Source organism: Tetrao urogallus (assembly GCF_951394365.1).
Source record: "Tetrao urogallus genome assembly, chromosome: 1".
Lineage (NCBI taxonomy): Eukaryota > Metazoa > Chordata > Aves > Galliformes > Phasianidae > Tetrao > Tetrao urogallus.
Window position 1 is genome coordinate 184,053,561 of NC_136813.1, and position 25,728 is coordinate 184,079,288.

Genomic DNA, 25,728 nt, shown 5'->3' on the forward strand with positions numbered 1-25,728 from the left:
CCTCAACACAACATCCAGCCCAGTTTTGGGCATCTCAGTAAAGAAGGGACATTGAAGTGCTGGAGCAGGTCCAAAGAAGGGCAACAAGGCTTTTGAAGGACTTGGAGAATATGCCCTGCAAGGAGCAACTGAAGGAACTGTGGCTGTTTAGTCTGGGGAAGAGGAAGCTGAAGGGTGACCTTATTGCTCTCTTCCAGTATCTGAAAGGTGATTGCAGTGAGAGCGGGATTGGTCTCTTCTCACTGGTGACAGGTGACAGGATGAGGGGAAATGGCCTCAAGTTATGCCAGGGCAAGTTTAGGTTGGATGTTAGGAAACACTTCTTTATGGAATGCGTTGTTAAGCACTGGAATAGGCATCTCAGGGAGGTGGTTGAGTCACCATCCCTGAGTGAGTTTAAAAACTGTTTGGATGTGGTGCTCAGAGACGTGATTTAATGGAGGGTTGTTAAATTTAAGGTAGTATGGTTAGGTCATGGTTGGACTCCATGATCTTTAAGGTCTTTTCCAACCTGCGTGATTCTATGATTCTATAATTCTAAGAAATAAATTCTGTAAAAAATAAGGACACAATGCTTAAGAGGATAAATCTGGTCTGAGAGTTTTCTTTTTATAACACAGATCAACATTTTTGCAATGAGCTGGGAAATTCCTTTAAGACCAAAGCATGTTCTGCTTCCCACACTGCTCCTTGCAGTAGAAATCCTCTTTGAGGAGACAAAGTTCCCTTCTACAGGAAGGTGCTGCTATTTTTTTTTTTTTCGTCTGGCACCATGGATTCATGGGTGCACACTACCTCTAGGCCAGCTGAAGCAAGTCTTATAGAAAAATCTCCCTGGGGGCTGTCTGAGAGCACACTGAGATACCTGCTGAGAAAAAAGGAGCACCACTGGTAGGCAGGAACCACTGCTTATTCCTTCTTGGAAACAGAATTCCTTTCTTTAATTTGACCTTGGAAAAAACTGCTGCCCTTGTCTAGCCTTTTCTTCTGGCCAATCTCCTAAGATGTGCTTTCTAGGCATAAAAAGAGATGAGAGGGAGATCATTTCTGAAAACATGAAAAGTCTGAGGAAAACACTATAAGGAGAACATAACCTTGAAGTACATGGATAGAGGAGGCAGAAAACCCAATGTGGGGCCAGAAAAATGAAAAAGAGTAATTAAAATGTAGTATAGCAGTTCTGAAGATGAAAAAGGCATATAAGTACTAAGTATTTTTCTTTGTAACAGAAGCCCTGCTCAAAATCAATGGGGAAAGGATAGCTTTTATTTGAGTGGCAATTTGCATATTAATATTGTGATAGCATTATGCAATAGTATATAAGACAGATTGAGTAAATAAAGACTGTGACTAAACATTTCAGCTTTTCCCCATGTCAATTCAAAATAAAATTGGCAGAATGTCACACTGTAGGCTTGTCCTTGATTTGTTTTCAGGAGAACATTAATTGATGTGGTCCCATGTTTTGATATGTGATTTACAAACTGTGTAACTTGAGGGGTGATTACAGCCAGGCTAGCAATCTGTATGCCAAGCCTGATTTCAGTGAACTGTCCTGGGTATTTCTCTCAAGAAATCATGGCATTCTGTATGTGTGGGAGACAATATTAAGCAATGGTAATCAGCAGAACAGTTTTCTGTTAGTGTAGCAGGAGGGAGTATTCTGAAATAGCTAGTGCATCTGCTTGGTAGCTATTTTCTTCTCAAGCTGGAAAAATCTCCAATGTTTCAAACAACATACTCACATTATACCCAAAAGAGTAGAAATTTTCACAAAGAACATTCTGTATTTTTGTTAAAATCTGTTTTCTCAAAGCAACCAAAAGGAATGGAAGAAGAATTTATACAATCACAAAAAGTTAATAAATCCATTTACTTCTTCCCTAATACTTTAAAAATTGCTTTGCAAAACTCTTGTAACCCAGAATTTTTCAAGTTATAGTCTAATTCCTAAGCACTCTAGAGTGGCTCAATCACGACCTTAAATACTGAGGCTGGTCAAAAATTCTAGTCCACATACTGCCCTGTGTTACAATAATATCTAATTTTTCATCTTGTTTTCTAATATTTTTTTCTAATTTTTATGAAAAATATTTTTAATATTTTTTTCTAATACTTTTTCATTTACTGAAAAATGCTTGAGAGGACAAATTTTTAGAAGCCTTTTTTTTTTTTTTTTTTTTTTAAATAACTGTGCTCTTAAAAGAGCTGTGGAGAGTTTGTCCATCAAAGTGGAAGCAACATGACTGTTAATATTTTCAACTGGAGGCTACATCTGGTACAACAGCTTTACAGGTTAATTTCCCGTCATTATAGATCATTTTAGCTCACACATAAAAATTAGATAGAAGATGATTTTAGTATTGAGGAGCAGAGTAGTAGATGTTGAGTAAGCTAAATTACTATAATTGTGTGGAGTGGCATGTGTTGACCACAAAATGTAGAATCATTTTAAATGGAGCAACCAGCAGTAGTAAATTGTTAATAGCAAAATATGTTGTATATATAAAAACACCAACTGTAGTTCACTTTTATATATAGGTATGGCACATTTGACCTCCTCTCTGAAAACCATAGCTATACATTTTCATATTTTGCTTTATCTAATTTTTAGGATCATTGCCCCCTTCTTACAAGAGGGGTATGTTGTCATTTCAGTGAGGTCTTGTACCAGTGCAATCCTCCATTTAGCATCGTTTCAAGACTTGTTGAGTCACTGGTTTTTGGAGACATTTTTTTACTAATGCCTTTTGCAATAAGTACTGTTGCATCTGTATAGGAAAGGGGTTGGATCTTTTTTTTTTTTTTTCAAATTCATCTATTTTTATCCTCATCATAGCATTTGACTTATTTTTGAATACAGCATTTAACAAGGCAAAAAATACTTGTTCTTATTATATATACTTTGTGTGTGTGTGTGTTTGTTTTACCCTTTAACTGTTGTTTTATCTATATAGGAGAATTTACTGAATTATGTAGAACCATAGAATCATAGAATGGTTTGGATTGGAAGGGACCTTTAAATCACCTAGTGGTCACCCCACTGCTCTAGGCAGGAACACCTCTCTCTAGACCAGGTTGTTCACAGCCAAGTCCAGCCTGGCCATGATTGCTTCCAGGGAAGCAGCATACACAGCCTCTCTGGGCAGCCTGTTCCAGTGCCTCACCACCCCCACATTAAAGCATGTATTCGTAGTATCAAGTCTAATTATACCCTCTTCCAGTCTGAAACCATTTCCCCTCATCCAGTCAATACATACTCTTATAAAAAGTCCCTACACAGCTTTCTTGTAGGCCATTTTCAGATACTAGAAGGACACTATAAAAGCCTTCTCTTCTCCAAACGGAAGAGCCCAGCTCTCTCAGCCTGTCCCACTTGGGGAGGTGCTCCAGTCCTCTGATCATCTTTGCAGCCCTCCTCTGGACCCTCTCCCACAGCTCCATGCCCTTCTTGTATTAAGGCGGTCAGAATTGGATGCAGTACTCCAGGTGAGGTCTCATGAGAGCAGAGTAGAGGGGCAGAATTATCTCCCCAGACCTACTGATCATGCTTCTCTTGATGCAACCCAGGATTGCCAGTTCATGTTGAGTCTTTCATCAGCTGACACTTCCAAATCTCCTCAATGCTGCTCTTGGATGCTAACTCAGCTTCTGGTCTGCATAAGTACAAGCCACTAAGATTTGGTCAAAATTTTTGTTTTCTTTCTGGCTCAAGTCAGAATGTTAAAATCGATAACGTTTGGTGTAATCTCTTTCATTTTGAAACTATTGCATTAAGTTATGCAAGCCCAGACAAGAATGGTGAATTGTCTTTGCTTCAGAGGAATTAGATGGTCAGAGAGGAATTGCATGTTTACTCTGAATACCAAAGTTAGATAAATATGTTGTGAGATACATGCTGTTCATTTCTGGCTCTGTCAGTGCAAGTTCCCCTCTCAGGAGAGCCGAGTGGACTTGGATGTTTCCCTTCAGAAAGAACTTTCATTTCTGTTTTTCTTCCAGGTAAACATGAAATCCCCAGTGCTTCAAAATGTTCCAAATAAATAGAACTGTAAGTTAGAGCCAGCTAACAATGGGTTTGATTTTACATTTCAAATGTTAACAATGCTGAAAAATGTAAATGCAGTACTGAAGCAGTGATCACAATCGGTTTGCATTTCTTAAGTGTTTGGGAATTTTTGCTGAAAGAACAGTAGATTTCCGAGCGTATACATGCTAATTTCAATACTTCATTGCAAAATCACGTTCTATTTTTATAGTAGCTGAAATAAAATTACAGTGATTCAACAGAAGACTTATGTAACTAACTTTTTTTTAACTTAGATTGAACAATTAAAAAAATCTTAATGAGAACACTTGAGCTTGGCCATTTTTCAGTTCCTTCCCATCTAATTTCACTGTCAGCCAGTGGACTCTCAAAATCCACTATTCACTTGTTTGTCCACCTCATCTTTCATGGTGATGTATGGCAGAATTAGAAAAGGTGATACCTCTAGTGTTCTGTAGGTGGAAGAACAAACCCAATAAACTCAGGATCCTGCAGTAAATGGAAGAATCAATGAGGAGAGGGAGGTAAAAAAACCCAACAACATGAAAACTGAAGGTTTTAAAATATGTCATGCTGTCAAAATATGTTACTGTTCAGATGATAACATTTTCTGTGATGGAAAATCTTCAGGGCTGGGTACCCACACAAGAGGTGCATGTGCTGTCTGTACATTGGCCTGTTCTCCCCTGTGCCCAGCTCATGGCACTGGTAAAGTTCAGGTCTCTTTGCAGGAATCAAGGAGAGAATTTGGAAATAAAAGAGTGTTTCTCTCCAAACATAAAGCCAAAAGAGGAAAGTAGACCAAAAAGGACTGAAATACAGTCCGTTATTTACACAGCTGCAGTGCCACAATAGCAGGGGAAGTGGCTAATACTTTGCTTTTCCTTGTTGCTTTCTCTCTATTTCTGCTTTACTTTCTTTCTTTATTTCTATATTCATTTATTATTATTATTATTATTATTATTATTATTATTATTATTATTATTTTTGACAGCTTGAGTCACTTGCTCTAGGGAAAAATTACAGAATAATACTTGGAAATTTGAAAAGAAATAGTGATAGATACATATTTTCTCATAAGGCAAAGGCATTGTATTTTGTGGGAATTCCATACAACATTCATCAGTTTTGGAACTTACTTTGTAATCCGTTATATATTGGTAATATCTGTTATATATTGGTAAAAAATTATTATATATCGGTATTATATAATATAATGGTATATAATTATATTGGTATTATATAATGGTAAAAAACTACTGTAGCTGAAATTTTTTGTGACATTTAATAGTGATGCCCAGCAACCATAGGGTAATATAATGTTATTAGTAAGCATCCCATTATACTTTTTAACAGGAACAAATGTGGGAAACACTGTAATCATAAAATGCTATTTGTTTAATGTTTAAAAAAAAAAAAGTTGGAATAGTTGTCCATGTCTTTTTATCTTGTGCATTTATGCATTTATTTCCTTTTTTCATGTGTGTGTTTATATTTGTACATTATCTATCATAATGGTCACCTGCTGATAGATACCAGCCTATAGATAATGAATCATAATAAAAACTGGAATAACTAGCAGATGTATATAAGGAAAAAGAAAAAGGTTGATTGCTGCAAGGAAAAACTCATTATAATCACCATGGAGATCTGCATTTACATTTTTATGTTTTGGACAAATTATTTATTGTTAATTATAATGTTAATTATCTGCTTTCACAATCCTAAAAAAAATGGATGCAAGCCCTAAGTTATATAGACTGGCAGTTAAAGATATCCTCTGAATAAAGGCTAAGGTCATAATGTCTAAGTCTCTAGCCCCTGCTGTTCCAGACTGGTGTTGCCATGCTGGTATAAATTAAAAAAAAAAAAATGGTTTGAAGAAATATTAAGTTAGTAAAATCTGTTGACAAAGAAGCTTTGGTATATAGCTATTAACATGTCCCCTCTCTTGGCTTTTGTATGTTGCTGTGGTTTGGGGGACTTTGTTTGTCTTTTGTTACAAAATTATTGTGACAATATATTTCTGCCTGTAAGTTATTCTCAGCCAACACTTATGAGGATTAATGGGGTAAACATGACTTAAGGCTGTTTTGGTTGCCAGAGTGACTAAACTTATTCCCAAATACAAAGCTTGGAATGCTGTAAGAGCTCAACAGTGTCTCTTTGGCCCTGGCAAAGTTTGGCAGGTAAGAGATTGAGGCCAAGAGAATCAGAGAAATGCAACCAATCCTAAAGAGCCCCAGATGCAAAACCCAGAGAAATGCAACCCTCATCCAGGAACCTGCACAAATGTTGCTGATTTGTGCTGACTTAGTGAATTTTTATTGCAATTTTCATCAGCTCTTGTGGCTTTTGCTAGGATGTTTCCTGTTCAAATAGTGATTGCATTAGAGAAGGTTTAAGTACAGAAATTTAACACTGAGTTGAGAGAACCTGATCTGATGACAGAGCTCTTCCCAGAAGTTATCACTAGCTAATTTCTAGCTAATTTACTGACTTTTAGTGGAGTTTCTTGAGAGCAGCAAATGTATGACAAAGTTTATGTTGATGCTAGTCATGGCAAAACCAAATTTTGATGATGTAATAGTTGTAGACAGTAGAGAAGCTTACTTTCTCAGTGATTTCAGATTATTTTAGTTATGTTTAGGCAATTATTTCACTATTTCCTGTCTTTACAGAAGAGATTCTCTGAGTTTAGAGGCAGCTTATTGCTTCTGTCTCCCAGTAGCATAAATTACTTTTTCCATTGCCCATATCCTCCTAATATGGGCACTTCAACAAGACATCGGAAGTAATGTTGCATTACTCTGAATCAGAGAGGGATTCAGTCTGAGCAGTTTGCAGTAAATGTGCCACACATTAAATCATGCAGACAAAATAAGTAATAAAAGTTCCTGTAAACATGTATTTATACAGATCTTTTATACTGTGTACATAATGGAGTCTAAAAGCTCTTGTCTCACTGTTGAGATACCATGAAAAACATTTTCTCCAAGATTTTCTAGAAGTCAAATATATAACATAGAAAAATTAGGACAGTCATGTGAAAATGGAGAAAACATGATAGGGTCTGAATTAAGTTTTCAGAGATAGCTTTTGAATTCTTGGCTCTGTAACTTTGAAACTTTAATAATATCATATGAACGCATAATGTATTCTGTTTAATGCCTCAGAGAAGCTACACTGGGAATGAGCTCCATCATCCGCACTGAAGTAAGAGACTCTGAGTCTCGACCCAGGATGGCCTGCTGTGGTCAGTTTTTGGTAGGTCACATGCATCACCCATAGTCCTGAGAGGTGATGACAGGGTACAGAAAAGCTCTGACCTCTCTTTCATAAAAGCCTAATTGCTCACTTTGTGGTGTTGATCTTGTAACAGGTCTCCTGTTCCTACTGCTTCTTGCTAATTTTCTGCACAGAAATACTCTCTGTGCGCTGTCGCCATTCACTCTGTGACATGGTAAAAGTACCATATAGGCTATTTCTGTTAGATTTCACTAGGGAATGTTATTTCTCCCTGGAGCTGCCTCCATCAGCTTCATGTTATTTCTGTCTCCAAAGAAACAATTTAGGCAGCACTCTTTACACTGAAACCAATCCTTCCCCCTCCTCCCCCTCAGAGCTGACAGTCATAGTTGACCATGTGCCAGAATTCAAGAAGGTTACTGTCCAAAGTGCTTGATATATGCTAATGCTTAAGGATTCTTTCACTGTAATGGCATCCTAGACTTGAGCAATTCATTGCTCTATTCCTGAATACAGCCAAGTTCAGTGTGTCCAGAATCCTGAAGTGATGCACTTGTGGTAGGGCAGCTCTGTCAGTTATAATATCAGTCTGTAGTTTGCTGTTATGACTTATGGTCCTACATGTCCTGATAGAGTACAGCTATAGTTTAACAAGGTGCCTTTCACTGCAGTCCTGTAGGCCATTTGTTTGAATGTAGAGAGGGGAGGGGTGATAGGGTGGATGATGAGGACAGCAACACATTAACTTTCTCTGTGCTTTGGGTAGCCCTGGACACCATGCACTGAGCCACAGCTCCAGTATGAACCTAAAGAAAGACTAATTTTAATTTTTATGATCTCCTCACCATTGCTTTAGAGGCCATTTTACTTAATTAGAAAAATGCACCTAAATTATATCCAAATCACTGACATCAGATGTTACCCCCAGTTGCCACACAGAAAGGGGAAACATCATTAAGTATAAGCCCTCTTCACAAATGTTATCCTGCCGTCAAATTATTTAATGCAATGTTATCTTCCCTTCCCTCCCTATTTACTTAATGACTTAGCATTGTTATTTATACTACTTCTGTGTTGATTTATCCTACCACCATATGTTCACTCACATTGGATTTGATGATAATGATCATTTGTGGTGTATGCACTTTCATGCATTAATTATTGCCAAGATTCAGATGTTTCATTTTTAGAAATAATAAAAAAAAAAAATCAAGCAAGCTCTTTGTAATTTTTTTTGTGTGTTCTGAAAAACAGACTTCTTTTGCTGAAGGAGGAGGAAAAAAGTTTAATCTTTAGAGGAGGATAAAACTGCAGAAGAAATGAAGAAAGTGAAGAAGAAAAAATCTATTAAACATTCCTTGTTTCTACAAGTTTACTCTTGTGGTTCTCACTACTAGCTCTAACTGTCATATGATTTCAGAAGATATTTGAGTAAACTGATTACAGAACCTATGACAGAAAGAAAGCGTCTAGGCAGATCTGTATATATTTCATATCTAGCAGTAACTTCACTCTTCACTGATGCTTGCTGTTAATAATTCTTGTGTATAGTGTACAGGTATATTCTAATATTTTAGGAATCATGAGCTAGCCATCTGACACAATGGTCAAAGTGTTCTTTTGTGGGATGAAAATTCATAATTGATGATATTCAAGGGTTTTCTGAATTCTGTGTTCACTTCCTTTTCTAGGACAGAATGCCAAAAAAATGAAGATTTTGGCTCTAAAGATAAGGATGCTGTTAGCATTAATTCACTTTGGGGGAACACAGAAAAGCTTTTGGTCAGTGTTTGTTTTAATAAACTTATAAATCCTGTTCTTTGGCAGAACAACACAACTGAGATGAAAGCCATAGGAAAACACTTCTGACTTTCCTTTGGAAAGAACAAGGACATTTCATTTTGGCTGCTCACACATTTCTGAAGAATTTGATTTGTATTGATAACTTTGGCTCCTTGCAACGTTACCTGGGATTGCTTTGAATTAAAATTGCTCTGAAGCAGCCATCAGAACTGCTTGTCCTGAATTATTCTTGATGCATCTCTTTTCCTTCACTGAGCTAGCATTAGAAAAGATGTCTTTTGTATAGAAGAGTGCAGGCTGCATCAGAATATGTATGTTAATGTTTCAGTGCTGGAAACTGCACCCTCAGAATGGAAAGGAATCAAAGCTGTGAGGATTAATTGAGCAAATGAAACACCTGCCTCTGTTTTGTCTACAGAGGAAGTTTAGAGAAGAAAGAGTCTGTCAGTCAAATCCCAGTCAAATCCCATATTTAATCATGAAGCAGTTTAGATAATTTAGTTTTGATCCACCAGCTGAGATGAAAACATGGGAAAATATTTTGATTTTACTTCACTGAAATAAAAATATTTTTTCTCTCCAAAAATGGAACATTTAAAAACTCCAATAAAATGTTAATATTTTAGCTTTTGTTTTATTACAAACTATAAAATTAACCTTGGAGGTGGAATCTTGTTTCAATCTCTTTTGCAAATATTAAAAAGAAAATATTTGAAAAGTTGTAAACTTAAATTTTCATTTCACGGTTGAACCTGTTTAAAAGCTCAGTGCAATTGTTTATTTATTGCTGGTCTGTCTGAAGCTGTAATTTTTGAGAATTTTCTATTCATTAAAATAAAGAAGATGCAGACAGAATAAATTTTACAATGATTGAAATTTTTACTGCATCTGCCAATGTGACAATAACCAAAATATTTTTTTAAGGGTAATAAGAGGTGTTTTTTTTGTTGTTGTTTTTTTAATGGTAATAATCTCGTTTTAATCAACAAATAAGAAAAAAAATGTCATCCTTAGTGTTCTTGCTTCTAAGAATACAAAGGGAATCCATCTTTTCAGTCACAGCCTGTGGCTTGCACACTTTCGTTACCATTAAAGATAACATTAAACATTAACCCACTACATTTCAAGTACAATTTGGCTGCACCTGTATTATTCCAAATGTTTAAGCACTTAGAATAGGTATTTAAACTTTCTGATTTTGTCATTTTAGCTTGTCTCCTTGCAGGAATGGGAAATGCTGGCTTTTCTGTGAGATTTCAACTTCAGAACTGCTAAAAGGCCCATGCAACAAGTATCTCTGAAAGGGAAATGTGAATCGTCCATGTCTGTTACTGGAATCACTGTCAGGAATGTTCCCCCAACTCCTACTAAAAGAGATATTTTTCCGCAATCTGAGAAAATACTGTATGTACTGCAGGCTTTACTACTCAAAAACATGTGTCTAAGAGATTTCAGGATAGGAGCACATAAAGTGCTGCAGAGCTGGAAGGCTCTATGGAGTTTTATCTCTCCAAAGCAATTCCAAAACAGTCTAGACTGGGAGCCAGGTAGGCATGAACAGAAAAAGCATGTCCACACCAGAATGGCTTTGAGAAATTGAATTATCATTGAAAAATACATATATTCAAGACTTTACTGGATTCAAAGGCATGTTATTTTCATAAATACCTGGGATTTTGGAGGCTGGAAGGTCTGATATTTGTAGAGTTGGTTGCAAATATGCTTTCGGAATAAATCTCTGGATGACTCTTTTCTTCTATAAAACCTACAGTACAGTTCTCCCTGTCTGCTAAGGACAGGGAGTTAAGAGGAGAAGACATAATTTAGTGAGCATGGTAGTGATGGGTTGACAGTTGGACTAGGTGATCTCTGTGGCCTTTCCAACCCCTGTAATTCTATGATTCTGTGATAAGACCCTCAGGTATGATAACCAGGATGCTCATAAGCATGAATGTTCACAAAACTCGCCTTAATGTGTATAATATTTTACAGATATTTTAAACCTAGGGTGACATGTTTTTACTTTTGTGCTATTGCTTTCATTTATCAGATTTTTTTCCCCCTTCTTCATTTAACCAATTTAAGGAGGTGTTGAAAGATTTTTGTTAAAGTGTCATATCACTTAGATGTTAATGCTGAATTTCTTCCAGAATATAATATAATGACTGCAGTTATAGCTCTGTGCAGCAGACCAACAAAAGAACACTTTATCAGTGGTATGCCTAGAATTATCTCAAACTTTTGCAAGATAAGATCATCGTCATGACAACAGGCTAAAGGTTGAAGAGGTGGTTGGAGGAGGGAGTCCTGCAAGCGTGTTGATGGTGATCTTACTGATGAAGAACTTGTTGACAGCAAACTTGTTGATGGAATACACTGTTGTAAATATAGCAGCCATAAACAGATGCTTGAGAGAAGCTCGGGGGACTTAGGAACTTCTGGACAATGGCTCTCACAGACCAAGGACCCCATCTCCCTGTTGCCTAGACCAGTGCTTTCACCTGGACTAATGAGCACTTTCTTTTTCCATCTCTCTTTCCCTCCTTCCACTCCATTTCTCTCTTTCTTTTTCCCTTGTAAAGTTGTTAAGAAACACAAGACTTATTTTAATTTCTTATAAAGCTGCATTGTTTGGCTGCACAGCTCAGATAAATTTGATTGTAAGAGTGCCAATACTTTGAAGATAATTGTAGTACAGAGATTCTCCTTAAAATCAATGATTGTGTTTGGAGTGTTAATTTTACCTTAATCTAACTAGGGGAGATTTAAGAATCTGACCACCTCTCCCTCCTGTCACGGACCAGACATGACACTGTTCATAACCTGAATAGCAAATAAGCATATCCGTTGGCCATTGCTATTTTTTCCTATTCGAAACACACATGTTGACAGTAAAAGATCTCGGAATACTCAGAATGAGCAAAAAGGCCTGATTGAAAAAGTGGGTGGCATCCTGTTCACTGAGGTGTTACAAGCACATAATCAATAGGGCATGGAGGAGGGAGGTCATTTTGTTTTCCCTAAATTAACTTGTTAATTTATATGTGAATCAGACATTCATTAGCATTTAAATACATTCTGACATTTAAGGCACTCCCCTCTTTCCATGAGGCTTTGACACAGTTTCACTGAATATCTTTTTATAACTTGAATCTAGAAAATTGTTTTAACCATTTCTGCATATTCTGTCAGCTGTGGGTGAACTGTCAAGGATTTTGAGGCCTCATTTTATTTAAACACTCAAATGTACACTTTTATAAGCAGCATGTGACCTGGTTTTGGCCTGAATAAGATATTTGCAGTTATATTTTTAATGTAGATTAAGGAACACTCTAGAGTGGATTGTATGAAAATTTCCAGCTGCTGTCAGCCCAGTAGTCGAGACAAAAAAAGGATGGAAAAATACAATACTGTGTCTGCCTTAAAGGCTAGAAGCTGAAGAAGGAAAGTTTTGAGTCCCCAGAGATAACAGAGGAAGCCTGCAGTAGACTACTTGCATGTTAAAACTTCTATTTCTAGATGTCTCCTCCCAGCTGTGAAACCACTTTTTATGCTGATTTGAATTTTACTGGGAGAGCTGGAATTAATAATAGAAAGCAAGTAAAGTCACAGAATAATGACAGGTTCCATCTTTTTGTCTGGATGGAACTGTGTATTTTGGACCTGATTTCTATTTTCTCCAATCAAGAAAGTTTTTCTGGATATCTCTGGATATCTCAATAGGACCTGAACAGAGGCACAGCTAAAACCAAGAATCCTGTTAATATCTGGGTTTCTGAAGGAGTTAGAAGTGTCTAGCTATTTAAAGGCAACCTTGGAGTTCTTCCTGCTATTTCAGTCTACTGAATTAAGATCTTCCTATGGGCATAAGTACTTAAAGCCTTATCTAAATACATATAAGCACTTCTGTTAGGGTTAGTCCAAGACACTTAGTGTTTGGAATAAAGGAGCAGAGTTAAAGGTCTCCTGTTACATCCAATTTTGGGGATTAGGATTGTTTTCAGGAGGAGCAAAAAGAAGCAAAAGGAGTATATCTCTTTGTTTCATAGAGAGGACAAAGAAAATATCTATGACATAATGGACCTTGGCATCAGTTTCAGCATTCTCTTTAGGGAGACTTCAGTGTGTTTTCTCTAATCAGCTACAGCTCTCCCTCTCTGCTTTGCTACAGCTGTGTGAATAAAGAATTTTTTTTTTTCCCCCAAAATCTTCTAAAAATGGGAAAAATCAAAGCACCTTTTGAGGTCAAGCCAGGATTGATTTTAACTTCTTTGCTAAACAAGAGGGTTTTTTTGTTGGTGGCAGTTTCTTTTTTTTTTTAACTTATTTTAAACTTGAGTTATTCTCGACTAGAAGTAAAACATTTTGTTTCCAAGCTTTCTCTTAGGCTGTATGACAAACATTTTGAATAGGCAGAAAAAAAAAAAAAAAAAAAAAAAGAAGGAAAGCTTTATATTTTTTCCTCACTGATATTTTCAGTCTCAGACTCAGATGTTTGAATGCATTTGAGGATTCTGTGAAATCAATGCACATTTATGAAATCTTATTAGTGTTCCCACAAGTGTTTTTTTCTTAGAAATAGTACAGCATATCAGCCAAATGTTGCACCTACTCCTGGTCCCTGGTTTGCTTATCTATGCTTTTTTAGACATTGTTTCTCACTAATCCAGTAACTGAGATTATCTGCCAAAATGCATACCCCCCCCCCCCCCCCAGCCAGTTTTTCAGTGGTGAAACAAAGAAACCATCAAAACAACGCCAAACCTTTTAGCTTTCAGTTCCTTAAAAAAAGCCGTTAAGACTTGCTTTACAGTAACAGGCAATTTTCAGCCTTGCTCCTGACCTTCTACCTCCTGTAAATGAAATTTTTTGAGGCTGAACTTTTTGCAGTGCCTTGATGGATTTCTATTCTGTGACCCTCTCTTATTGTCAGTCTCAGAAACGGTCCTAAGAAAGGGTGGGATTATTGATGTAGGTAGGTGAATTATCTTATAGTGCAAGTATGAGAACACATATAATCTATTAATTGTGAGGCAGCACTGAAGACTTTCAAGCTTCAAACAACAAAGCAAACAAACAAACAAACGAAAAACAAACCAAAAAGAAACAAACAAAATCTGACTAAAACAGATCTAGGAGCTAAATCTTTTCTGATTCTCCATAAAGGAGTGCTGCTCAGGATTTTCTTCTAGTCCTGTTAGTAGAGTTTTGTTGTTTCTTCAGGTTCAAATACTGGCTTCACTGCCCATTTTCTTCAGTTGGGGAGCTGTTCATGCCAGTGTAGGCTTTTCTATCATCCCTATTAGTCTTATATGAAGCAGCTGTTACCTCTTTCTGAGTAGCAAGCAGGTTGCCAGACAACCTGAGGGCTAACCATCTGACATCCATATTTTGTTCTCAATAGGCCCATGACTCATGCTTTCAGGGGAATACAGAGGTAGGTAAGCTTTGCCTCCTTTTGTGCAGATGATAGATGCAGTTTCATTCCTACCACAGCTGGACAACCATGGTGGTTGCAATTATTTTTTAAACAAACCCCAAGAAAAGCTTTTTTGCTGTTGCTTCGTTTTTTGGTATTATGTGCCCAAGGAACATTACACAAATAACACTGCTGTACAGATTCTTTAATGAAATAAATTACAGCCAGTTCAAGCCAGGAATAAGAAAAAAAAAAAAAAAAAAGTGGAAGTGTCTCCTAGTAAAGACGTAAAGTAGATTTTTAACATAATTGTTCATGCTACCATGAAGGTGTTCCTCCTGTCTGGGAAGAAGTAGATATTTTTGTTTGTACTGTAGCTATGAACATGTATTCCATCCTTCTGAACCATCTCTTGAATTTATTCATGGAAATCATATTTATGTTTACACATCAAAATCATTTCCTTATTTACTGAATTTTTATCCACTACTAAAACTTTTCCTATGTTTTCATTTTCTCTACTTTACACTATGTATGTTCCTCGTCCTTGGAACAGTCCTTTGTGTTCTGAGTTATAGGAAATATGTACTGTTGCACGTTGGCATCTTCTCCTTGATTAATGAACTATGCACATTAAAATAGAGTCTAAGAACTGTCTTTGACTTAGCCAGCTATGAGATAACGAGGTCAACACTGTTACATAGATTGCACTGCAAGTAATGCATTCTATTTATTTCCCTGAGAAGTACAACAGATACGATGAAAATATTAATGCTGGTTGATAAAGCAAATTCTCAGTTAGAAAACACTTTTTTTTCCCCCAACATATTTACAACCTTTAACTATGCAGTTTCACCTGAGATGGACAAGAGCCTAGATGCTGCACCGGTAAAAATCTGTAGCAGTGGAGGTGACTGTTGTCGTTGCCACTGCTGAAATGCACCACTCACCACCTCACCATGCTCACATCCACTGTTTGGTCTCCATAAACGTTCAATAGATGTCAGTGAATATCAATGGGCAAAAATTTTTCCACATGGATAAATTCACACACTTCCATGTCAGACACCATTTTGTCAGACTGCCCCTCTGCTGCCTTCTGTCCATTCTGCCTTATGACCAAATGTAATAATACACTGGTGGGACGGTTCAACCTTTACTGCCATACCACCACCTACTTCTGATGTCATGGGCCACCATAATAAAAAAAGGGGACATTACTTTTGGAGCATCCCTAGTAAACTGAAAATGAAGCAGTGAAGCAGTCTCATCACACCTAAATTAGTACATGAGAAATAAGTCATATTAAACAAATGACTGTAAATAATGACATATTTTAAGGTGCTGTCAGGTCCATTTGCTTTTTTTTTAGTGTGTTAATTGCTAAACAAGAACTTAATGATGACTGCTATTTTATAACAGATTAACATATACAATTTCACCCTGCTTCAGAGTGTCTCCCACTCTACCACCTAGTTAGAGGAGTGAGTGGGCTTATTTGGAGCCTGAGGGCAGAAAAATAGAAAATTTTCTTCTTTTCTCAACATTCCAGTTATTTATTTGCAATTGGAGTAATTTTTATGAGCTTCAGTGAAGCAGATATTCAGCAAATAGGTACTTCACTCCCTGTATCATATTCTTCCCTGAAGAAATAGTCATTCTCTGCCCTTTTTTGAGTTATGATTAATATATTTGTTTAACAATATTGAGTGCCTTTTTCTTTTACACTCTCAACTGTGATTTCCAACCCTCTTTATTTCAGACAATGATATTTAATATGACATTGACACAGTGTTTTGTAAAACAATGGAGTTTTAAAAGATATCTTCCCCTCATTCTTTCAAACTACAGTTGTGAATTTACTGCAGCGCAATCACAAAAATGAAAAAAAAATAAATGAAGCCCCCTCAGGATATGACTGTGTGAGGTATATATTCTTTTCTTTCCTGCTGTTTAATTTTAGAGCAAAATCTGTCATTTTGTCATGGTGTAGCATATACAGGAAGGTCCAGTGAATCCAACTTTTCTCATTCTGAGCACTTGATCTACAATGTAAGTGGTAACACTGGTGGTCTACAATATATGTTACTTAGCATTTTTTGAGAGAGTGCATTATACTTTCCTAGCAGCCTTTGTTATTAAATTCTTCATAACATTTACAGTAGTTTAATTGCTGAAAGAAAATGCATGTCTTGCAGTGCAAAAGATGCATGTCTTTCAAAGTGTCTGGAAATGAATACAACTGATAAGTGCAAAAGACAAAAGCAGCAGCTGTGAGCTGTGGTCTCTGGGTTGCTAGGGACTTCTCAAGACATGACATGCAAACATGCCAGAAAAAAATCTCTTGTTCTTCTGTATAGTTAAAGTGTATTCTGCAATGGAAAGTAGTGATATGGGGAACAGGATTGAGATACAACTTGTACTGTTGCGTGTCCAGCTAACATAGCGTGTTAACAGCTTCTGATTGAACAGCAAGGTTTAGTTTGGGTACGTTCTGTCATTGTGAAGAAGTCCGTGATGCACGTGCTAGAAGCCATGTTACTGTATTTATCTATCATTTGTATAACTGCCCCCTCAACCACCCACAGAAATCCAAAGAATGAAATTCTGGGATCAAGACAAAGATTCTTAATATGTTTCATCCATGACTAGTGTACATAAGGAGGAGTCTTGTATTAAGCTAATACGTGAAGCCAAAATTATAATACCTGGCAGAAGCATATTATTTTCATTGCTCAGCACAGTGCTCAACACTATAAACTGAGTGATTAGCACATCAGTGAGAAAAAAGTGAGAAAAACAGTAAATGCAAATGCATTTAGAGCTCAAATACAACAACTGTGGTTTAGTGCCTTTGTTTTCCTTATGAGAAGCGCCATCCAAGTATATTCATTGGCATGTAAATACATTCATGACATTACTATAATGACATTCTGTGACAGTTTGTTTGACTGGAATTGCTGAATACAGTATTTTAAAAGCTCATTAAAGAGATGATATGACAGCTCTCCCCCTTGTCTGATGATCAGAGCTCTGTTCCTGCTCTGGGAAACCTTAGTTGTGGCAAAGTAAGTAGACATTCATTATGAACCTCTGAGACAGGTTCGCTTGTCTTCACTTCATCAGGCTGTGCAGTAGAGCAAAACAGGTCTCGTTTAAGTACTCTTAAATTTAAAATAAAAAATATTCATGGTGTAAGAAAATGGCCTCATGGCTTTGTCTTTGACAATGAACGTGAGGAAAGGGTTTTATGTAGTATCATTCCCTTTGCCATTTTATATTTCTACAGATAGAGCTTTCCAGCCTGCTCTGAATGCTAGCACAATCACACAAATGCTATAGGTTTAAATTTCCTTATTCTGGATTTCTCCGGTGAAATTAACAACCAGCCTTTTCAAAAGAATGATACGCTTCCTCTTCATTCCTTTTATTTATTAAAAAAAAAAAAGACATCAATTTAGTTATTAAAAAAAAAAAAAAGTCAGAGAAAATGTCTAACTTGACACAATTGTACTTTTCAATTTGTAATTTTTATTAAGAAATTTTATTCCTCACTGTAAATCTCAAATTTCAGGTCAGACTGAGCTTAAGTTTTTCTGATTTCTCTTATCAAACTGAGGTTGGATTAAGAAATCACAAATCTCTATTCTATTGCTATTATTTCCATTTCTATTTCTCTATTTCTCCTGTGCAATTCCAGTCTTCCTGAGGGCTCCTCTGAAAGTAATGCCTCCTATTTTATTGTATTAGCCCATGATGTTGGTGAATGTTGGTGGTATTTCACTAAAGACTGAACCTTCTCACCAATATTTAGTTACGTTTTGCTGCCATGAGTCAGATGGCAGAAGTGGGAGTCATGCAGGCTCTTGTTCATCACTGGTGATGATCACATAGCTAATAGTGCTGACTATGCTGAAAAACAGTGTTTTGTAGCTGAGAATTTCCTCTGTCAATGGTGTTGTTGTGCTCTTTGTATCTGTTGCACTTCCCATGGAAATAAATAGAAGATCTTACTTTCAGAGTGACCTAGGAAGTATTCTATGCTATGCTATGCTATGCTATGCTGTGCTATGATATGCTATGCTGTGCTGTGCTGTGCTACGCTATGCTATTCTAAAATGCTTTGCTTATCTTTTCAATATACAGTGGTGCTCTGTATGTCGTATGTTTGCTTCTTTCGTTTCCTTGATTGTAGGGAAGCTGATTGCATGGAATCATACAGATTGTGAAAGTACTTTGCATTTGCTCAGTAAGCTCTCTGCTTTGGGTTTGTTAATTAACGAATATATTATTTCATTATTTGTTACAGTGATTTTCTCTGGGGCATCTATCTATATCTCTCTTTCTGACACGGTTTACAGACACTATTTTCCCTTTGATGCAGCAGCGCTTACAACTACTGTGATCCTTTGTGGACTCTCTACTATCAGGTATGTTTTAGAGAGGTTCTTTATGTTCCTTTCATACTTTCCCAGATACATAAAAAAGATTAGGACATCCTAAATTTGTCATAAGTTTAAGTCCAAATGATGATTTCTCAACATAAATACCAGCGTCAGTCAAGAAGAGGTCAATGTATGTAAAGGCATGATAGAAACATGAGTTTCCTCACTCTTGAGGAATCCCAGGGAGAGATTCAGTTGGCCTAACCGTAATCTGTCTCTAAATCTTTCCTCGCTGGCTGCAGAAGAAGGTAGGCTTATACCATTTTATTACATGCCTAAATTTTCCTACATATTTCAGAACCAAATAGTTGCTAAAAACACCAAAAGTGGCAACTATGCAATTTGAACATTCTTGTTAAGCAATCAAGATGTCTCAAAACAGCATCTTGAACACATGCACACTGTGAACTGTTTTGTTACCTTGTACATATCATGTGTTCCATGTTGACATTTCTTCTCCCTTTAAAATTCATTAATTAATGCTATGTATGTATGTGGTTTAATACTGTATACTATATGAAACTGATAATATTCAATATTAGAAAAATAGCCCATAAAACTATATATTGAAAAGAAAGAGGGGCTTAAAATCATTATGTTGTCAATATAAAAGTGATATTACTTGAAATAATGCCAATATATTTGTAAATAATTGAAATGTAAGCAAACACACTGCAGAGAGAAACCATACTTGAAGACAATAGAGACCTGATGTATCTTGGTATAAACTTCAGACAAAAAATTATTTACAGGCATTGCATTGGCAAAAGATTTGTAATTATTTTATTAGAATTAGCATAAAGCATAAATGAACAGTTTCCAGAAAATGTGTGCTGATTAGACAGCTGGATTCTCTGATTGGTGATATTTCTGAAATTAATGTGAAAATTACTGGGTTATTAATTACACATCAATATTTGAATAACCTTAAAATTCTGAAATCATTCTTTCTTCTTGTTTATTCTAATAGACTATTTGTGAGACCTTTGGATTTGATATCTGTATTCACTCATATGGACAGAAAGTCGGGTGCAAATCCACTAGCACGGAAGGTTGGTTGGTTGGTTTGTTTTTTGGTGTTTGTTTTTTTTTTCTCCTAAATTGTTTTTAATTTTTTTTCCTAAATTGTACATATCTAAAAGAGTTCTTATTCAAAGAAATAATTAATATAAAATTATATAAAATTAAATATAAAATTATATAAAATTAATATAAAATTATAAATTTTAAAAATAGGATCTCTTGAGAGATGCACAAGAAAAGTCTAGTATGTCATGTAAGATGCATGATTTATGTTAATAGGATCTTCCACTGGAAGTCTCCAAAGACACTTATTTCTCCTTCTTTGTCTTTACAGAAAAAGTAAACATTTAAATTAGGAATTTAGGACTAAGGACCAACATTTGTTTATTACAACTGGACAGTTAATAACAGCTAGGAGCTATATTCATGGTTTCTGATATACTTCAGAACTTATTTCTTACCCTAATAAAATCAAGTTACAATATTTCCCTGTGAAAATAAGTAGTAAATGCCACGATTTTGAATAGCAGAAAACAAACAAACAAGCAAACAAAAAAGCAAACAGTTTGGTAGCCATTCTGTCTCATAGGAATGTTATCAGAGGAAGTTGTGAGCAGATTGGCAGGGCAGATATTTGGTCAGGGCAGGTCAGGGCAGATGCTCACAGATGATGTTGAGTTTAAGACCAGGAAGGGCCAGAAATCATCTCTTATGAGGACAATCTGAGAACACATGGGTTGTCTAAACTGGAGAAGAGGAGGCTAAGAATTGACCTCATGGCACTCTACAGTTTCTTGAGGAGGGATAGTGGAGAGGGAGGTTCTGTACTCTGTTCTCTGGTAACCAGTGATAGAATAGGAGGGAATGGCACACAAAGATGTTCATTGAAGGTTTCTGGATATAAGGAAAAATATCTTTATCGTGAGGGTGATCAGACACTAGAATAGACATCACAGACAGGTGGCTGATAGCCCATGCCTGTTGGTATTCAGGGAAGCACTTGGGTAATAATCCAATATCCAATAATGCCTCAATAATATGCTTTAACTTTTGTTTACCCCTAAAGTGATTAGGCTGTTGGATTTGATGATCTTTTTAGGTCCCTTCCAACTGAACTATTTTATCATTCAGTTGAATCTTCAATAAATTGAATATAATTTAATTTCAGTTTTACATCTTTTTCTTCCAGTGATGTATGTTTGCTTAAATCATATATTGAGTTTTCATTCTGGCTGTAAATTAACAGAATTAGGGGATTATTAAAGTCAGGTTGTCTCTGGAACAGAAGCAGTGTGCAATAGTAAGCGTTTGGAAAGAAGGATAGAAAGAGAGAAAGACATACATATCTAACTTCCAAGCCTGATAATAGAACTGTGTGGTCATTCTTATGAAGATGCAATAAATGAGAATGACATGCAAAACAGAACAGCCTCAAGAGGTAGAATTGGACACAAAAGGAAGTGCTCATTGGGGTGGTAGTAAAGTATTTTTCAGGGCAGATGTTTCAGTGACTTCTACATGAAGGAATAGATTGAATGTGGAGCATTTGTGTGTTAGGTAAGAACATATGGGATATATGTACTTTTCTAATTAACACATCACACTAGACTTAACAATTATTTTCAGTTTTCTCTGCCTTATATTCTGCAGGCAACTCATCTGCAGTCCTGGAAATAAAACACGAAGGAAGGCAGGTTCTTTCCTTTCTGACAGGAAAGTTTGTCCAGGGCACCTCCCTGTGCATGCAGAGAGGTCTGCTTTCACACACATCTGGCTTTTAAGGCAATGCTATTTCTTTGCTAGTGAAGGCTTCTTTAAACAATACCTTACCAAGGTAACATTTTAATAGAATGATGAGCTCGCAGGCTGTTATTAATTGACTATGATGAAAGGTAAATTGCTATCAAATAGTAACTAATAAGTCTCTTTTGGGTTAGAAAGAAGGATTTTTTCTAGGGAAAGTAACTATAATTTCATTTTTAAATTTCAGCATATGTAAAAATACTCTGAAACAAGTGCTCAAAATAACTTTGCTTCATTTTTTCATGCTTAGTACTTACTGTTAAAGATACTTTTCCAGTACTGAAACTGAAAGAACTGAAAGGACAAAATTCAAAGAATTTTGGTATTTTGGTATTTTACTATTGGTAAAAGGATATGACCAGCAGCTGAAAATCTCTATTTTTGTTATTTTTAAATTACAGGAAAAATAAGTGTCTTATTATATACAGACATTCCATTGTGATTTTGACAAAGGTTATGTTCAGGTAGTATCTCTGGAAGCATCTGCTCATGGATACTTACATAGTTCCCCTATCACCGCAATCTCTGTGTACCTGGTATACACTAATGAGTGCTGAAATTATTCTCCCTAATTTACAGAGTCTCTGAACTGTCATTATTATCTTCATCCTAATGAAATTTTTCAACCTACATTTTCCTTTTTTTTTTCTCTCCACCTCAATAACTGATCGTGAGTCCTTATTCAAGATTTCTTTAATTAATCTGGTATTCATCCAGTCTGCTCACAAACTGACCTCACAAAGTCCTAAATCAGAAGTGAACACATTAGCATTCATAACCACCACAAACAAACAAAGGAGGAACATTGAAGAAAATAAAATGAAAGATATTAAAGGAAGAGCATTGTGGGGAGGAGAATGAGTAAAATAATTTTCTAAGTGGATTGGAGAGAAGAAATAGGTGAAGGAGGCCATGATGTATCAGAACATCTTTGCAATGATCCATCATTTGGCAGGCAAAATGAGATTGCCTGAATTTTTTTTATTATTATTTTATTTTAGCTTGAATGCAAGGTGTCATTGAGAAGCATATTTAAACAGGAAGAAAATTGTACTCAACAATGCATGTAGCTGCTGCCATCATCTTAATGGGCACATGATCAACTGGCAAAGTTTACTTCAGCATAACACTGACAATATTTTGAATCTTTTTAACTTTTTCCCTAGTGGTTCTCCCTTACCTAAACAGCCTAGCACACTTTCACTTCAGTGAGTTTTATAGTCCCCATTATTAAAACAGTAGGAATCTCTGCTTATTATAGCTCCTGTGATGTTCTGTAGAATGTCTAGGACCACACAGTCTTGATTTTATTTATTTGCTTAGAAAATAATAGAGTGTGTGAAGTTAATCAACACAATTAATACCTTGTGGTATTAAATAAATAATTTAATTAATTGAATAAGGACTGTTTTCAACTGTTTGAGTAAAAGAACATTGCAGGAATGCATTGTACACAAAGTGTTCTACTCCAGCTAAGATAAAGACTGAAGTTATTTTAAAAATAAGACAGCCTAGTTGCTAAGATATTCATCAGGGAGGTGATGGAAAGACTGAATTCTAGATTACTGCTGTCCGAATTATTTTTACTTTTATTCAGTATCTTCCTAATATAAAGTTCATAAACAGTGTTGGGAATAGTTATGAGAGTTCAGGACTCCCCTGCTGAGGTGAATGAACTAAAAGCTACATTAGGCCATCTGTAGGGAGCATGTTTTTTTCGTTGTTTTTCTCCTTTCCATTCTGTTCCTGCACATCTTAGGAATGTTAGTTTGTCAGTCAGTAGATCCAATTTCAGCGGGAAGAGTGGAAAGCGATGCATTGAGGCCATACAGTCAGTAAGGTCTTATGGGGGGAGCAAATTCCATGCATATGAATCTCTTAAGCTAAACATATATAGGAAAGTAAAGCACTGATGTCTGATACCTAATACAGATAGCTGACACTATTGTTTCATCATGTCTTTGATTTGAAGGTGGGTGTCTCTGGCTGCTATAACTTGTATATTGTTTAATATTTTCTTATTTTCATTGAATCAGAGAATTGTTTGTGTTGGAAATAACACTTAAAGGTCAGCTAGTCCAACTCCTCTGCAATGAACTTACAGCTGCATTAGGTTGCTCAGAGCTCAGCAGCCTGACCTTGAATGTCTCCAAGGACAGAGCACCCACCAACTCTCTGGGCATCCTGTTCCAGTGCCTCACCATCCTTATTAAAAAAAAAAAAAAGTTTCCTTATATCCAATCTAAATATCCCTTCTTCTAGTTTGAAACCATTTTCCCTTGTCCTATTACAACAGGCCCTGATAAAGAGTCTTTTTAGTTACACCTATTTGAATAAGTCCTTTTTAATTAAATTACTTTATGACAAAGTTACTCACCTAGTTGACCAAGGGGTGAACCACTGACCAGTGCTGAGGGGTCTGGAGGTCAAGATATATGAGAAATGGCTAATGTCACTTGGTTTGTTCAGCCTAGAGAAGAGGATACTGAGGCAAACTTCCTCACAAGTGACAGTTCCTCACTGGTGACAGAGACAGGGCACAAGTGAGCAGCAAGGAACTGTGCCATAATACGGTTAGATTGGGTGTTAGGAAGGGATTATTCACTGAGACAGTGGTTGGACACTGGAACAGGCTTCTCAGAGCAATGGTCATGGTACCAAGCCTGCCAGAGTTCAGGAAGTATTTGGACAAAACTCTCAAACAGGATGAGTTGAATTTTGGGTTTTCTTGTGTGGATCCAGGAGTTGGATTTAATAATGCATACGACCCCTTTCAACTTGAGGTATTCTATAATTCTATGTCATAAGACAAACTGGCTATGCCTTGTCTTTTAAACCGTTTAGCAAGTGATACCAAAAGGCTTGTTTCTACACAGATATATTCCCTTTCCCTCCTAGACCATGGCAATTTCATCAGCACTGCTTGTAAGGAACACTGCAATGGTTATGCTATTAATCGCACTGCACCTAAAGAACGTGCATTTTTAGCAGTTAAAAATTATAGCTTACTGCATACCTATTGCTTGACTTTATTGCTTTATTATTAAAGATGCCCTGTGCAGTATACCTCATCATCATCCAAATGTACCTACTAGGATTGTTTTTGATGAGATCTTCTTATATAGCTCTTTGTAGCACAGTGCTAGTTATGTACTTCAGATAAAGTTGTAGATAGTAATCACTGAAGATAAACATGCAGATACTGATTTCCTTGGGCAACCTGCTTAAGTGTTCCTGCTGAGTAGATGATTTGGATCTCAACCATTCTCTGATTCTGTGATACTGTGAGATCAATCAGTTAAATTAGTCGGTTTAGTCTCCCTGCATATCTTGAAGTACCCCAGTACTCACTGGGGTTGTTTTTTGTTTTGTTTCACTTTGTTTTTGTTCAGGGTTTAGATGTTTAAACTGGTACAAGTTGCATTTCCATACCTAAGGCCACCTTCCTGTCTATCCCATGGACAAATACATTCCTAAAACTGTATTCTCGTGGTAACCCTGTCTTAGCAGTTCATGATTTTCTGCTCTGGCTAGGAAAGGTTTTCTAATATTCTAGAATGTATTGTTTTCTAAGAAGCCATCAGTAGTTGTGGGGAGAGGAAAAACAAAGAAGCAGATTGCCTAAAATTCTAACAGTAATAAGATAAAACATCTTTGAGAGTGTTTTTCTTTATACTATTTATTTTCAAACTGAATTGGGAAAGATTTTTAATCTGGACCTTATATGCATCAAGTGAAGTTCTCAGGGTAGATGTTTTCTTTATTCCCAGAGGAAAAATCCTCAAGCTACATTTTGGAATTTATCTTTCAGGACGAATTATGTAAAGGGCATTTAATGTATGCTTTAGAAGTCACAATTATCACAATTATAATTGCTAAGCTTACTCACATGTTCAAAGGAGGCTCTGCACATGCGTCCGTGTTAATTTTCAGAATTG